Source organism: Pristiophorus japonicus, chromosome 23 (genome assembly GCF_044704955.1).
Source record: "Pristiophorus japonicus isolate sPriJap1 chromosome 23, sPriJap1.hap1, whole genome shotgun sequence".
NCBI classification, from domain to species: Eukaryota; Metazoa; Chordata; class Chondrichthyes; family Pristiophoridae; genus Pristiophorus; species Pristiophorus japonicus.
The window spans coordinates 32,010,751-32,027,134 of record NC_091999.1 but is presented as its reverse complement, the minus strand read 5'-3'; the positions used below and the strand labels follow the sequence as shown (position 1 = coordinate 32,027,134).

The window sequence follows — 16,384 nt, the reverse complement described above, 5'->3', positions numbered from 1 at the left end:
GCTCCACTTACCCGCCCGCTCCCCATGACCCCTCATCCCCTTATCATTGAAGAAACTATTTCTGTCCTAAATTTATTTAATGTCCCAGCTTCCACAGCTCTCTGAGGCAGCAAGTTCCGCCGATTTACAGCCCTCTGAGAGAAGAAATTCCTCCTCATCTGTTTGAAATGTGCGGCCCCTTCTTCTGAGATCTTGCCCTCTAGTTCGAGTCTCCCCCATCAGTGGAAACCTCAGCTCTGCATCCACCTTGTCAAGACCCCTCATAGTCTTAAACGTTTCGATAGATCACCTCTCATTCTTCTGAATTCCAATGAGTAGAGGCCCAAACTTCTCAACCTTTCCTCAAAAGTCAATCTGCTCATCCCTAATATCAACCTAGTGAACCTTCTCTGAACTGCCTCCAAAGCAATTGTATCCTTTCGTAAATATGATAATCAAAACTGCACGCAGTTTTCCAGGTGTGGCCTCACCAAAACCTTTTATATCTGTCGCAAAACTTCCCCACTTTTATACTCCATCCCCTTTGCAATAAAGGTCAAGATACCATTGGCCTTCCAGATCACTTGCTGTACCTGCATACTATCCTTTTGTGTTTCATGCACAAGTAACCCCCAGTCCTGCTGTACTGCGGCACTTTGCAATCTTTCTCCATTTAAATAAAAACTTGCTCTTGAACGTTTTACTGCAATTATGTAGGACCCTGGTGAGACTACACCTGGAGTATTGTGTACAGTTTTGATTGCTTACCTAAGGACGTATGGACTTGCCATTGAGGATAGCAACGAAGGTTCACCTGACTGATTCCTGGGATGGGGGGATTGTCCTGTGAGGAGAGATTGAGTAGACTAAGCCTATATTCTCTACAGTTTAGAAGAATGAGAGGTGATCTCATTTTAAAACAAACAAAATTCTTATTGGGAATGACAGGGTAGATCAGAAGTGTCAAACATATGGCCTGGGGGCCCCCCCATGCCCTAACCGGCCCGCCATGTGTTTTAATTTATACGAGCCCTCCCCCCGCGCTGCCCGGATCTTTTGCTTGCTAACTGGAACACAACCTGAATTTGTCGGCCGTCATGGAACAGGAGGGGGGCGGAGGAGGCACGGGGAAGGTCAGTCGGTGTCCAAGGGGAGCAATTCTGGGACAGCGAGGGCACTCACACGGACTGTCAATAGGAGATAAGCTTTGAGTGAGGAAGTGAGTAGATAAATACCAAGAGAGAGGGGGAGGATGGTCGTAGGAACTCCAGGTGATTTAACAGATGATGGGGTTTAGTGCAGGGTTGGTAGTGAGGGGGTTGCGTTACGGCACTTCTCCCCGCTCCTCGGCCCCAGCGAGGCGCTGCTTTTAGAATTCTCAGCCTCGTGTTCAAATCCCTCGATGGCCCCGCCCCTACCTTTCTCTAACCTCCTCCAGCCCCGACACCCCTCCCTATCTCTGTAACCTCCTCCAGCCCTAAACCCCTCCCTATCTCCCTAACCTCCACGGGCCGCTACACCTCTCCCTATCTCTCTAACCTTGTTAGCGTTAACTTCAAACCACCACTCGGATTCTGTTAGCCTTAAACTTAATGCAGGTTTTATTAATACAAGCCGGCAGGGGAGCTATCCTTGAAAGAATGCTCGAAGATACTGCCAGAGACAACTTACATTATACAGTTTCAAATGATAGCATTACGTAATTACGCAAGTTAAAATTAATAAATGCTGATTAATACATGAATGATTGGTACAGCGATTCCTCCAATCTGGCTTCTATATGCCTTCATTGGGAAATCCAAACACATGTTGTTATGATTATTTTTATTTAACTCTTATCTTGCTGTACAATTCAAATTCTATGTTGTCTGTGTCCGTGTCCAGCTCCCTTTGGTGTATGAATTGGAACATCTGCTCCTCTGTGGTAGGCATCCCACACATGCTTCCCACAGTCTGAAAAACAGGCTGTGTGTTCCATTTTAAAAACCTTTTAACTCCATTTTAAAACATCGCAATTATTATTATTAATTGTAATTACAATTTGTAATCTGCCCTTTCAGTCCCTCCTGTTGGTCTCTGATTATTTCTAAATAATCAGCTGAGCACATATATGTTCTGAGCCATCTGCTGGAAATGGTGATATCAAGTTCATATCCCTGGGATCGCTCGTAGTTCCATATTTTGCGGAGTCTTTACATACTACCCTTGACCATTTCCCTGGGATATTGGCACGCCACTTATATTTCTTTTTGTACAGACAGTGCACAAGCTCGGGTTCTTGGTTGTTTCCCTAATGCATTACAAAATCATTCGCCTCCCTATCATGCCTACATTACATAATTAACAAGGCTGTTTGCTGTTCGGCTAGAAGCACGTGGTTGTATATCTCTCTGATCTGACACATCAGATATAGTTGGATCACGATACATATCCCTTCCACTACCATTATTACCTCAATTGAATGCCATATCAATTTGAGGACTGCGTAGGTTTCAGGTGACCAGCCCTTAAAAATATCGCACCATGAACAACAATTTTCCTTTCCCTGCCTTATTCTGTCTTGATTCGTGTGTCTCCTGCCTCGGTTTCATTGATGAGGCGATCGGATTGGGACACTCACGACTCACATAGGTATTCATGCCGTCTTTCTGTTTGATTAACCTTCTTTGGATCTTGCAAAGGCTTTCTGCGTTCTTGATTACGGGCCTTGGCCAACCTCTTGTTTCTGCGTCTCTTGTATCTGCCTGCACAGTCTCCCAGGAGCATCAACACCACTATCAGCTGCACTAGGACTAACACATGGGATATAATTCTAATCCCTATCTTGCAACTTTGCTCGGGGAAGCCTCGCCTATCTTTGCACTTGTTAGATAACATCACCAGCCAACTCAAGGCTATAACTATCTGTACTGCCACTAGGTTATGTGAAAGGATCGTTATCCAGGGATGTATAATCTCAAGTACTAAGGCGGGTTTTTCAGGTTATCCTTTATTTCACTCTCCAGTTATGTTGCTTTATCCTTCAGCTCTTAATATCTTTTAATGTTATTTCTTGAGATATTTAAATCTTCAAGTAACAGGGGAATTGATTGTGCTTGCTCTTACATGTAAACATCAATATCTTGCTTAATCTCATCGCTTATATTTCATGTCACTGTCTTCCTGGCATGTCATGCGTGCTCTTCCCACTGCCACCGATAGTCTTGAAGTCACGTAAGTTCCCAGGCTAGTTACCGCACAATATTCTCCTCGCCCTTGATAGTTGTAACGTGTGGTTTCGGTTCGGGCAGGGTTTATTCCCCTGGCAAATTCTTCCGTAGTATTGTCATACCCGCAGCTATACTTGCTCCCGTCGCCCACTGGGCGAGGACCTATAGTTCGGCTTCTTTCTCTCCGGCACACGAATAACGATATTCCCCTTATATTTCCATTCATTTTGATCTCGTACTTGTCCATCGCAGATGTACTCTTCCCCTCGTATTATGTTTGTTTCCCCTCACATCCTCCTGCAAACGTATACACCCTTGTCATTCATTTCAAAAAGGGCCACATTACAGCAAAAGTCTAAAGGGACAAAGTTGTTAAAAAGTCAAGCCTGAAGGCTCTGTGCCTCAATGCGAGGAGTATTCGTAATAAGGTGGAAGAATTAACTGCACAGGCAGCAATTAATGAATATGATATAATTGGCACCACGTTGACATGGCTGTCCTAAGGCTGTGTCCCCTGGTTCTGGACTTCCCCAAAATCGGGAACAAGCTACCCGCATCTAACCTCTCCCGTTCCGCCAGAATCTTTACGTTTCTATGAAATCCTCTCTCATCCTTCTAATCTCCAATGTATAAAAATCCAGTTAATCCAGTATGTCCTCACTTAACAGTCCAGCCATCCCGGGAATCAGTCTGGTGAACCTTCGCTGCACTCCCTCAATAGCAATAACGTCCTTCCTCACACTCGGAGATCAAAACAGAACACAGTATTCCAGGTGAGGCCTCACCAAGGTTCTGTACAACTGCAGTAAGAATCTGTTGAATCTGCATTTTACTGTAACTCTATGACATTCTGAACCGATAAAGAAATGGAATCGTGAAATATCTCTGTCTCGCAGTCTCTGCCTCACTCTCTATCTCTGTCTCTTTAGAGATCTGTGCATGTGTTTGCGTGTTTGAGTCTTTGTCTCCCTCACACTCCCTCTCTCTGATGCATTCTGTCTCTCCCTGTTTCTCTGTTTGTCTCGGTCTCTCAATCTGCCCGTGTCTTTCTCACAGTGTCCAGTTCTGTTCCAAAGGGATTCTCTCAGTCTCTCTGTCTGACTGTCTCGCTCTTTCCCATCATCACTGTCTGTCTATGTCTCTGCCTGTCTGTCTCTCTTTGCCTGTCTCTGTTCGACCCTGTCTCTAACCTGTTGAGTATTTCCATAATTTTCTGTTTTTATCTCTGTCTCTCTCTCTCTATCTTCTCTCTCACTATCTCTCTCTCTCTTTGTCGCTCTCTTTGTCCATGTCTTTGTCTTTGTCTCTGGATTTCTATTACTATTTGCCTCCCTCTCTTTATGGTGCACACACACACACATCTCTGTGTATGTGTGTGTTTGAGTCTTTATCTCACTCAGCCTGCCTATCCCTCTCAATCTCACACTTGCAATCTCTCTCTATTTCTCTAGCTCGCTGTATGTCTCTCCCTGTTTCTCTTTTTGTGTCTGTCTCTCAATGTGTCTGTCTCTTTCTCATGTTATCCAGTTCGTTTCACAGCGCGATTCCTGCTGTCCCAAAATCTACACCCGTCAGCACCTCGTTAGTCTAGTCCTGATTATCCCCGCCTGTCATGCGGGAGGAAGCATTTTCGAAATGTAGAATTGTGCTTCTGTTATTCGGTATAGATTCATATTAAAAGTTCCAGAGCAACATAGAAGAGTAAAAATACAGCAAGAGGAGATTGGCTCTTCCAAATCTTTCGGAAATGGAGACTTTTTCAGGATTCTGTGGCGTTTTGATGCAGAGAGATAGATGATTGAGTTTTATCTGAGTAACATTTAAAGAGGCAGAAACGCAGTATCGTGCCTGGTTGGTGAAGGCAATGGACGAAGAAACACATTGGGGTTTTCCTGCGCAGGTTCGATCCTGCCGAAAACTGATTTCAGCATTTTTCATTCCATTTCACAATTTAACCAGATCTCTGCAAAACGGATCCAGAGTAAGGTAGAATAATGTCCCACACCTTTCAACAGTGACATTTTTTCTAATTTTCATTAATCTGCAATATTCACGATACATACGGATTGAAAAATGCAAAAATCAGCCAAATTAGCGACAGTGATTCAGCCTGTCTATCCCTCTATATGTCTAAGGCATTCTGTGTATGTCCGTTGGTGCGTGTATATTTTGGTCGTGTGTGTGTGTGTGTGTGTATCTCTATTTGTGCCTATCTGTATGTATGTCACTGTGTACGTGCAACTGTCTGTGGATATCATCATCATGAATTTGGTATGTACTGGAACTTGTTAAAAAGACTTGGGGAAAATAATACGGTTGTGACATTTGATATCGGCTTTGGTTCAGCAGCAGTATTTTCGATTTCAAGTCCCACTCCTGAGACTTGAGCATATAATCTTCGCTGACACTCAAGTGCAGTACTTGCAGAATTTTGCATTGTTGAAGCTGTTGACTTTCGGATGAAATGTTAAATTGAAGCTCTGTCTGCTCTCTCGGGTGAATATTAAAGTTCCAACAGCATTATTCGAAAAAGAGTAGTGAGTTGCCCCGTGTCACTTTTATGTAAATATTCTGAAATGCTCACTGAAAACCTGTGTGTATGCGTGTGTCTGTGAGGGTGGAGCTCAAGCCCAGATTCTCACAGAGACAGAATGTGAAGGTTCACAAGTCCCGAATGCCCGAGTGTATAAGTCGTTGCATTTAAGATCTAATGGGTTATACCCGCGTGGTGTCGAACCCCACTCCTGGTAACTCTTGAATTTAACACCGATTTTCTCCCATCCTGCTCAGTGTTACCCGAATGGCTTCTGTTGAATTTGTAACTCTGTCACACTCTCAACTGACAAAGAAATGGAATCGTGAAATGTATCTGTGCCTCTCACTCTCTATCTTTAGAGAGCCCTGTATATCTTTATGTGTTTGAGTCTCTGTCACTCTCTGACTCACTCTGTCTGAGGACCTACAAGCTGAATTCAGGGAGCTCGGAGTTAAATTAAAATGTAGGACCTCAAAGGTCGCAAACTCAGGATTGCGACCAGTGCCACCTGCAAGTCGGAGCAGGAATCGCAGGATAGCTCACGTGAATACGTGGCTTGAAATGTGGTGCAGATGGGAGGGATTCAATTCTTGGGACTTTGGAACCGGTTCTGGGGGGGATGTGGGACCAGAACTAAACCGGAAGGTCTGCATCAGGGCAGGACCAGAAACAATGTCCAAGGGGGAGTGTTTGCTCGTGTTGGGGCATGTTTAAAGTAATATGGCAGGGTGACGGGAGACAGAGGAAAGTAGAAGGGGCCGCAGAAGTGAAAAAATAAACGTAAGGTGGAGGGCAGAAATCAAACAGGGCCACTTTCCAGCAAAATTATAAAGGGTCAAAATGTACTAAAATAACAAGCCTGAAGGCTCTGTGCCTCGTTGCGAGGAGTATTCGTAATAAAGTGGACGAATTAACTGCCCAGCAGCAATTACTGAATATGGTATAATTGGCATGATGGAGACATAGCTCCAGGGTGACCAAGGCTGGGAATTCAACATTCAGGAAGCACAGATAGAAATGAAAAGGTGGTGGGGTAGCGTTGCTGGTTAAAGAGGAAATTAAGGCAATAGTAAGGAACGACATTAGCTTGGATGATGGGGAACATGCATGGGTGGAGCTGCGGAATACCAAATGGAAGAAAACGCTAGAGGAGTTTTGTAGAGATCAGTAAACAACAGTAGTGAATTTGGGGACAGCATCCAACAAGAAATTAAGGATGTGTGCCATAAAGATAAAGGCAGTTATCAAGACCTTACTCTACATGCAGATTGGGCGAACCAAACAGGATGCAATACGGTGGAGGAGGATGTCGAGGGACGATCAAGAGGGCTGGCCATCCTAGACTGGGTGATGTGTAATGAGAAAGGACTAATTAGCAATCTTGTTGTGCGAGGCCCCTTGGGGAAGAGTGACCATAATAAGGTAGAATTCTTTATTAAGGTGGCAAGTGACACAGTTAATTAAGAGTCTAGGATCCTGAACTTAAGAAAAGGTAACTTCGATGATATGAGACGTGAATTGGCTCGAATAGACTGGCAAATGATACTTAAAGGATTGACGGTGGATAGGCCATGGCAAACATTTAAAGATCACATGGATGAACTTCAACATTTGTATTTCCCTGTCTGGAGTAAAAATAAAACGGGGAAGGTGGTTCAACCGTAGATAACAAGGGAAATTAAGGATAGTGTTAAATGCAAGGAAGAGGCATTTTCATTGGCCAGAAAAAGCCGCAACCTGAGGACTGGGAGAAATTTAGAATTCAGCAGAGGAGGACAAAGGGTTTAATTAGGAAGGGGAAAATAGATTATGAGAGGAAGCTTGTTGGAAACATAATAAAGTTCTATAGATATGTGAAGACAAAAAGATTCGAGAAGACAAACGTAGGTCCCTTGCAGTCAGATTCAGGTGAATTTATAATGGGGAACAAAGAAATGGTAGACAAGTTGAACAATTACTTTGTTTCTGTCTTCACGAAGGAAGACACGCATAACCTTCCAAAAATACTAGGGCACCAAGGATCTAGCGAGAAGGAGGAACTGAAGGAAATCCTTATTAGTCAGGTAATTGTGTTAGGGAAATTGATGGGATTGAAGACCGATAAATCCCCGGGGCCTGAAAGTCATCATTGGAAAGTACTTAAGGAAGTGGCCCTAGAAATAGCGGATTCATTGGTGATCATTTTCCAACAGTCCATGGACTCCAGATCAGTTCGTATGGACTGGAGAGTAACTAATGTAACACTACATTTTAAAAAAGGAGGGAGTTAGAAAACGGATAATTATAGACCGGTTAGTCTGACATCAGTAGTGGGGAAATTGTAGGAATCAATTATTAAAGATGAAATAGCAGTGCATTTGTAAAGCAATGACAGGATCGGTCCAAGCTGAATGAATTTCTGAAAGGGAATTCAAGCTTGACAAATCTTCTGGAATTTATTGAGGATGTAACTCGTATAGTGGACAAGGGGAACCAGTGGATGTGGTGTATTTGGACTTTCAAAAGACTTTCAAGAAGGTCCCACACACGTATTGGTGTGCAAAATTAAAGCACATGCTATTGGGGGTAATGTACTGACGTGGATAGAGAACTGGTTGGCAGACAGGAAGCAGAGAGTCGGGATAAACGGGTCCTTTTCAGAAAAGCAGGCAGTGACTACTGGGGTGCCACAGGGCTCAGTGCTGGGACCCCAGCTATTTACAATATACATTAATGATTTAGATGAAGGAATTGAGTGTAATATCTTCAAGTTTGCAGATGATACTAACAGGGTGGCGGTGTGAGCTGTGAGGAGGACGCTAGTAGGCTGCAGGATGACTTGGACAGGTTAGGTGAGTGGGCAAATGTATGGCAGATGCAGTATAATGTGAATAAATGTGAGGTTATCCACTTTGGTGGCAAAAACACAAAGGCAGAATATTATCGATATGGCGGCAGATTAGGAAAAGGGGAGTTGCAATGGGAGCTGCGTGTCGTGGTACATCAGTCATTGAAAGTTGGCATGCAGTTACAGCAGGCGGTGAAGAAGGCAAATGGTATTTTGGCCTTTATAGCTAGGGGTTTTGGGTATAGGAGTACGGAGGTCTTACTGCAGTTGTACAGGGCCTTTGTGAGACCTCACCTGGAATATTGTGTTCAGTTTTGGTCTCGTAATCTGAGGATGGACTTTCTTGCTATTGAGGGAGTGCAGCGAAGGTTCACCAGACTGATTCCCGGGATGACAGGACTGACATATGAGGAGAGACTGGATCGACAGTGGCTTGTAGTCACTGGAGTTTAGAAGCATGAGAGGGGATCTCATAGAAACATGAACAATTCTGACGGGACTTAACAGGTTAGATGCAGCAAGAAAATTCCCGATGTTGGGGAAGTCCAGAATTAGGGGACATAGTCTAATGATAAGGGGCAGGTCATTTAGGACCGAGATGAGGAGAAACTTGTTCACTCAGAGAGTTGTTAACCTGTGGATTTCCCTATTGCAGAGAGTTGTTGATGCCAATTCATTGGCTATATTCAAGAGGGAGTTCGGTATGGCCATTATGGCTAAAGGCATCAAGAGGTTTGAAGAGAAAGCAGGAAAGTGGTACTGAGCTGAATGATCAGCCATGCTCATATTGAATGGTGGTGCAGATTCGAAAGCCCGAATGGCCTACTCATGCACTTATTTTCTATGTTTCTCTGTTTGTCCCTGTCTCTCAATCTGTCTCTTACTTTCTCACGGTGTCAAAATTCTGCTTCAATGGGATTCTCTCAGTCTCCCTGTCTATTTGGGTCTCTCTTTCCCATCATCCCTCTCTGTCTGACTGTCTCTCTCTTTCCCATCGTCTCACTCTATCTGTCTATGTCTCTGCCTGCCTGGCTTTCTTTGCCCTGTCTCTAACCTGCTGAGTATTTCTATCATTTTCTCTTTTTATCTCTGTCTCTCTCACTCTATCTGTCTCTCTCTCTCTATCTGTCTATCTCTGTGACTCTCTTTGTCCCTGTCTTCATCTCTGTATTTCTATCACTCTTACCCTTTCTCTCTTTATAGAGCACACACACATCTTTGTATGTATGTGCTTGAGTTTGTTTTATCTCACTCAGTCTTTCTCACCCTCTCAGTCTCACACTTTATCTGTCTCTTTCTCTCTATCTCGCTGTCTGTCTCTCCCTGTTTCTCTGTTTATCTCTGTGTCTCAATGTGCATGTCGACTTCTCATGGTGTCCAGTACTGTTCACAGCTCGATTTCTGCTCTTAGAGAGCCCATACCCGTCAGTACCTCGTTGGTATAGTGGTGATTATCACCGCCTGTTACACAGGATACCGGAGTTGAATTCCCAGACAGGGGGAAGGCTTTTCAAAATGTAGAATTTTACTTTTGTTTCTTGGTATAGATTCATGTTAAAAAGTTCGAGAGCAAAATAGAAGAGTAAAAATACAGAAAGAGGAGATTGTCTCTTCCAGATTTTTAGCAAACAGAAACTTTTTCAGGATTCTGTGGCCGTCTGCTGCACAGAGATGGATGACTGAGTTTTATCTGAGTGACATTTAAAGATGCAGCAAACTAGTAGTCGTGGCCCAGTGATTAAGGCGATGCGCTAGAAATGCATTGGGATTTTCCCGCCAGGTTCGAATCCTGCCGACTACAATTCTTTCCATTTCACAATTTGGCGAGGTCTCCGCAAAACTGATCCTGTGGTTGGTGGAATAAAGTAACACACCTTTCAATACTGCCATTTTTTTCTTTCTTTCATTAATCTGCAATATTCACGTTACATACGGATAGAAAAAAGCAAAAGGCAGCCAAAGTAGCGAGAGTGACCCTGCCTGTCTATCCCTCTATTTGTCTAAGGCACTCTTTGTATGTCTTGATCTGGTGCCATAGTACATGAGTCATGGAAAGTTGGCAGCAGGCGGTAAAAAGGCAAATGGCATGTTCGCCTTCATAGCGAGGTGATTTGAGTATAGGAGCAGGGAGGTCTTACTGTAATTACACAGGGTCTTGGTGAGGCCACACCTAGAATATTGTGTTCAGTTTTGGTCTCCAAATCTGAGGAAGGACGTCCTTGCGATTGAGGGAGTACAGCGAAGGTTCACCAGCTTGATTCCTGGGATGGCGGGACTGACATATGAATAGAGACTGGAGCAATTGGGCTGGTATCCACTGGAGTTCAGAAGAATGAGAGGCGATCTCATAGAAATATATAAAATTCTGACGAGATTGGACGGGTTAGAGGCAGAAAGAATTTTCCCGTTGCTGTGGAGTTCAAGAGCCAAGGTCGCAGTCCAAGAATAAGGGGTAAGCCATTTAAGACCGAGATGAGGAGAAACTTCTTCACTCAGAGAGTGGTTAACCTGTGGAATTCTCTACCGCAGAAAGTTGTTGAGGCCATTTCGTTCGATATATTCAAAAGGGAGTTAGATATGGCCCTTATTGTTAAAGAGATCAAGGGGTATGGAGAGAAAACAGGAAAGGGGTACTGAGGTTGAATGATGAGCCATGATCTTACTGAATGGTGGTGCAGGCTCGAAGGGCCGAATGACCAACTCCTGCAACTAATTATTATGTTTCTATGTTGATGCGTGTATATTTTTGATAAGTGTGTGTGTGCGTGTCTGTGTATGTCTATCTGTATGTATGTCTCTGTGTATGTGCAACTGTCTATGGAAATCATCACCATGAATTTGATATGTCCTGGAACTTTTTTAAAAACTTGGGGAAAATAATACGGTTGTGATCTTTGATATTGGCTATGGTTCATTGGCTCCATTCTCGACTGAATCAGGAGGTTGTGTGTGTAAGTCCCACTCCTGAGACTTGAGCATATAATCTTGGCTGACTCTCAAATGCAGTACATGGGGAATTTTGCATTGTTGAAGCTGTTGACTTTCGGATGAAATGTGAAATGGAAGCTTCGTCTGCACCTTCGGGTGGATGTGAAAGTTCCCAGAGCCTTATCGAAGAAGAATAGGAGAGTTGCGCCCGTGTCAATATGACGAAAAATGCTGGAAAATGCTCCCTGAAATCCGATGTGTCTGTGTGCGTCTGTGCGGATGGAGTTAAAGGCCAGCTTCTCATCGAGACAGAGTCCCAGCATTGACAGGGCTAGGATGGCCGGGCGGTTAAGGTGTTGGGCATAAAATCCAATGGGTTTATACCCGAGTTAACTCGAACCCCACTCCTGGAATATGTTAATTAAACAGAGATTTTTCCCATCCTGCTCAGTGATATCCGATTTTCATCTGTTGCATTTGCATTTTTCTGTAACTCTGTGACACTCTGAGCAGACAATGAAATGAAATTGTGAAATGTATCTGTGTCGCTCAGTCTCTGCCTCTCTCTCTCTTTAGAGAGCTGTGTATGTGTTTATGTGTTTGAGTTTTTGTCTCTCTCAGTCTGCCTCTCTCTGATTCACTCTGTCTGTCCCTGTCTCTCCGTTTGTCTCTGTCTCTCAAACTGTCTCTCTCACGGTGTCCAGTTCTGTTCCAATAGGATTCTCTCAGACTCTTTGTCTGACTGGCTCTCTCTTTCCCATCATTTCTATGTCTCTCTCTCTCTATCTGACTTTCTCTCTATCTGTCTCCCTCTTTGTCTCTCTTTTTGTTCCTGTCTTTTTCTTGTCATTCCATCACTATTTGCCTCACTCTCTTTATGGAGCACGCAAACACATCTCTGTGTATGTATGTATTTGAATCTTTGTCTCACTCAGTCTGAACCTCCCTCTCAGTCTCAAGCTTTCTGTCTCTCTCTGTCTCTATCTCGCGGTCTGTCTCTCCCTTTTTCACTGTTTGTCTCTGTTTATCAATGTGTCTGTCTCATTCTCACGGTGATCAGTTCTGTTCCAATGGGATTCTCTCAGTCTCTCTTCTCACTGTCCCATCATCTCTGTCTGTCTATGTCTCTGCCTGTCTGTCTCTCTTTGCCTGTCGCAGGTAGGTCCTGTATCTAACCTGCTGGGAATTGCCATCATTTTCTGTTTATATCTTTGTCTGTCTCTCGCTCTGTCGCTCACTCTCTATCTGTCTCTCTCCTTGTCACTGTCTTTATCATGGTCCTTCTCTCACTCTTTCCCTCTCTCTCTTTAGAGATCACACACACACACACATATCTCTGTATATGGAAGTGTTTGAGTCTTTTTCTCAGTCAGTCTGCCTCTTCTTCTCAGTCTTGACATGCTGTCTCTCGTTGCCTCGATCTCGCTGTCTGTCTCTCCCTGTTTGTCGGTTTGGCTCTGTCCCTCATTGTGTCTGTCGACTTCTCATGATGTCCAGTTCTGTTCAGCTCGATTCCTGCTCTGACAGGAATGTTACCTGTCAGTTCCTCGTCAGTATAGTGGTGAGTATCCCCGCCTGTCACGCGGGAAACAGGGGTTCAATTTCCCGTCGAGAAGGTCGTTGTTTTAAAATGTAGAATTTTACTTCTGTTTCTTGGAAGAGATTCATATTAAAAAGTTATATAGCAATAAAGAACTGTAAAAATAAACGTAGAGGATAGAGCCTCTTCATGATTTTTAGGAAACGGAGACTTTTTCACGATTCTTTGGCCGTCTGCTGCACAGAGATTGATGACTGAGTTTTTTCTGAGTGAATCTCAACCAAGTACTCACCAGGTTTACACAGAACAAGAATAGCCGAAAGGTAATGGCGTTGGCCTTAAAATTTTCCCGCGTGGGTTCGAACCCCACTCCTGGTATCTCTTTCATTTGACACGGATTTCCTCCCATTCTGATCAGTAAAACCGGATTTTCATCGTTTGAATCTGCAATTTTCTGTAACAATGTGACAATCTGACCCGATAATGAAATGTATCTGTGTCGCTCGGTCTCTGCCTGTCTCTCTCTCTCTTCAGAGAATAGTGCATTGTTCAGATGTTTGAGTCTTTGTCTCTCTCAGTCTGAATCACTCTGTCTGTCCCTGAAAGACACAGTAATCGTGGCCGAGTGGTTAAGGCGACGGACTAAAAATCCATTGGGTTATCCTGCGCAGGTTCGAATTCTGCCGACTACGATTCTCAGCATTTTTCATTCCATTTAACAATTTAACCGTTTCTCTGTCAAACTGATCCTGAGATAGATGGAATAACGTCCCACACCTTGCAATACTGACATTTTTTTCTCATTTTTATAAATCTGCAATATTCACCATACATCCGTTTCAAAAATGTACGTTCAAAAACTGAGCATGCCCGTTGGTGCGTGCAAATTTTTGGTTATATGTGTGTGTGTCTCTGTGTCTGTCTATCTCTATATATGTCTCTGTGTATGTGCAACTGTCTGTGGAAATAATCACCATGAATTTGGTATGTCCTGGAACTTATAAAAAAGACTTGGGGAAAATAATACGGTTGTGAACTTTTGTATCGGCTTTGGTTCAGTGGCAGCACTCTCGACTGAATCGGGAGTTTGTGTGTTCAAGTCGCACTTCTTAAACTTGAGAATATCATCTTGGCTAACACTCAAGTGCAGCACTTGGGGAATTTTGCAATGTTGAAGCTGTTGACTTTCGGATGAAATGTTAAATTGAAGCTCCGTCTGCACCCTCGGGTGGATATGAAAGTTCCCAGTGCATTACTCGAAAAAGAATAGGAGAGTTGCCCCCGTTTCAATATTATTAAAATTTTCGTAAATGCTCACTGAAAGCCGATGTGTATGTGTTTGTATGTGGAGTTGGGGCCCAGATTCTCACAGAGACAGAATCCAGGTTCTCACAGGACTAGGATAGCCGAGTGGTTGAGGCGTTGGCCTTAAAATTCAATGCGTTTTTCCGCGTGGCTTCGTACCCCACTTCTGGTGTCTCTTTAATTTAACACGGATTTTCTCCCATTCTGATCAGTGAGACCAGATTTTCATCGGTGAATCAGCAATTTTCTGTAACAATGTGACAGTCTGAACCGATAATGAAATGAAATGTATCTGCGTCGCTCGGTCTCTGCCACTCTCTCTCTTCAGAGAGTTGTGTATGTTTTCGTATGTTTGAGTCTTTGTCTCTCTCAGTCTGACTCACTCTGTCTGTCCCTGTTTCTCAGTTTGTCTCTGTCTCTCAATCTGTCTCTTTCTCATGGTACCACGACTATTCCAATGGGAATCTCTCAGACTCTTTGTCTGACTGGCTCTCTCTTTGCCATCATTTCGGTCTGTCCATGACTTTGCCTGTCTCTGCTAGACCCTGCCTGTGAGCTGAGAAGTATTTCCATCATTTTCTGTTTTAGTCTCTATCGCTCTCTCTCCATCTGTCTCTCTCCTTGTAACTGTCATTATCATTGTCTTTTGCTCACTCTTTCCCTCTATCTCTTAATAGATCACACACACACATCTCTGTATATGTATATGTTTGAGTCTTTTTCTCACTCAGTCTGCCTCTCCTTCTCAGTCTTACACTTTCTGTCTCTCGTTGTCTCTATCTTGCTGTCTGTCTCTCCCTGTTTGTCGGTTTGTCTCTGTCTCTCAATGTGTCTGCCGACTTCTCATGGTGTCCAGTTCTGTTCACAGTGGCTCGATTCCTGCTCTGACAGAATTGGTACACGTCAGTTCCTCATTAGTATAGTGGTGACTATCCCCGCCTGTCACGCGGCAGACCGGGGTTTAATTCCCCGACGAAGAGGCAGTTGTTTCAAATTGTAGAATTTTACTTCTATTTCTTGGAAGAGACTCATATTAAAAAGTTCCAGAGCAATATCGAACTGTAAAAATACAGGGAGAGGAGATTTCCTCGTCCAGATTTTTAGCAAACGGAGAATTTTTCAGGTGTCTTTGGCCGTCTGCTGCACAGAGATGGATGACTGAGTTTTTTTCTGAGCAATGTTTAAAAAAGCTGCGACACAGTAGTCGTGGCCGAGTGGTTAAGGCGATGGACTAGAAATCCATTGGGTTATCCCGCGCTGGTTCGAATCCTGCCGACTACGATTCTTAGCATTTTTCATTCCATTTCACAATTTAACCGGTTCTCTGCCAAACTGATCCTGAGATAGATGGAATAACGTCCCACACCTTTCAACACTGACATTTTTTTTTCATTTTTATTAACCTGCAATATTCGCGATACTTCCGGATAAGAAAATGGAAAAATCAGTCAAAGTTGCGACAGTGATTCAGCCTGTCGATCCCTCGAGATGTCTAAGGCATCTGTGCATGCCCGTTGGTGCGTGTAAATTTTTAGTTATGTGTGTGTGTGTGTGTGTCTCTTTGTCTGTCTATCTCTATATATGTCTCTGTGTATGTGCAACTGTCTGTGCAAATCATCACCATGAATTTGGCATGTCGTGGAACTTATAAAAAAGACTTCGGGAAAATAATACGGTTTGATCTTTTGTATCGGCTTTGATTCAGTGGCAGCATTCTCGACTGAATCTGGAGTTTGTGTGTTCAAGCCGCACTCCTGAGACTTGAGCATATAATGTTGGCAAACACTCTAGTGCACCACTTGAGGAATTTTGCATTGTTGAAGCTTTCACTTTCGGATGAAATGTTAAAGTGAAGCTCCGTCTGCACCCTCGGGTGGATATCAAAGGTCCCAGAGCATTATTCGAAAAAGAATAATAGAGTTGCCCCCGTGTCAATATTACTAAAAATGTTCGTAAATGCTCACTGAAAGCTGATATGTCTGTTTTGTGTATGTGGGGTTGGGGTTGAAGCCCAGTTTCTCGCAGAGACAGAAACCAGGTTCGCACAGAAACAGGATAGC

The 16,384-nt window shown here is 43.6% G+C and overlaps 2 non-coding genes across 2 annotated transcripts; both read left to right on the top strand.

Annotated features, from left to right (window-relative positions):
• The first annotated feature begins 13,630 nt into the window (after window positions 1-13,630).
• On the top strand, window positions 13,631-13,711 carry trnaf-aaa (transfer RNA phenylalanine (anticodon AAA)). Its single transcript has one exon. It is a non-coding gene; the product is annotated as a tRNA-Phe (tRNA).
• Window positions 13,712-15,524: 1,813 nt separating this feature from the next.
• trnas-aga (transfer RNA serine (anticodon AGA)) lies at window positions 15,525-15,605 on the top strand. The gene has a single exon. It is a non-coding gene; the product is annotated as a tRNA-Ser (tRNA).
• The last annotated feature ends 779 nt before the right edge of the window (window positions 15,606-16,384 follow it).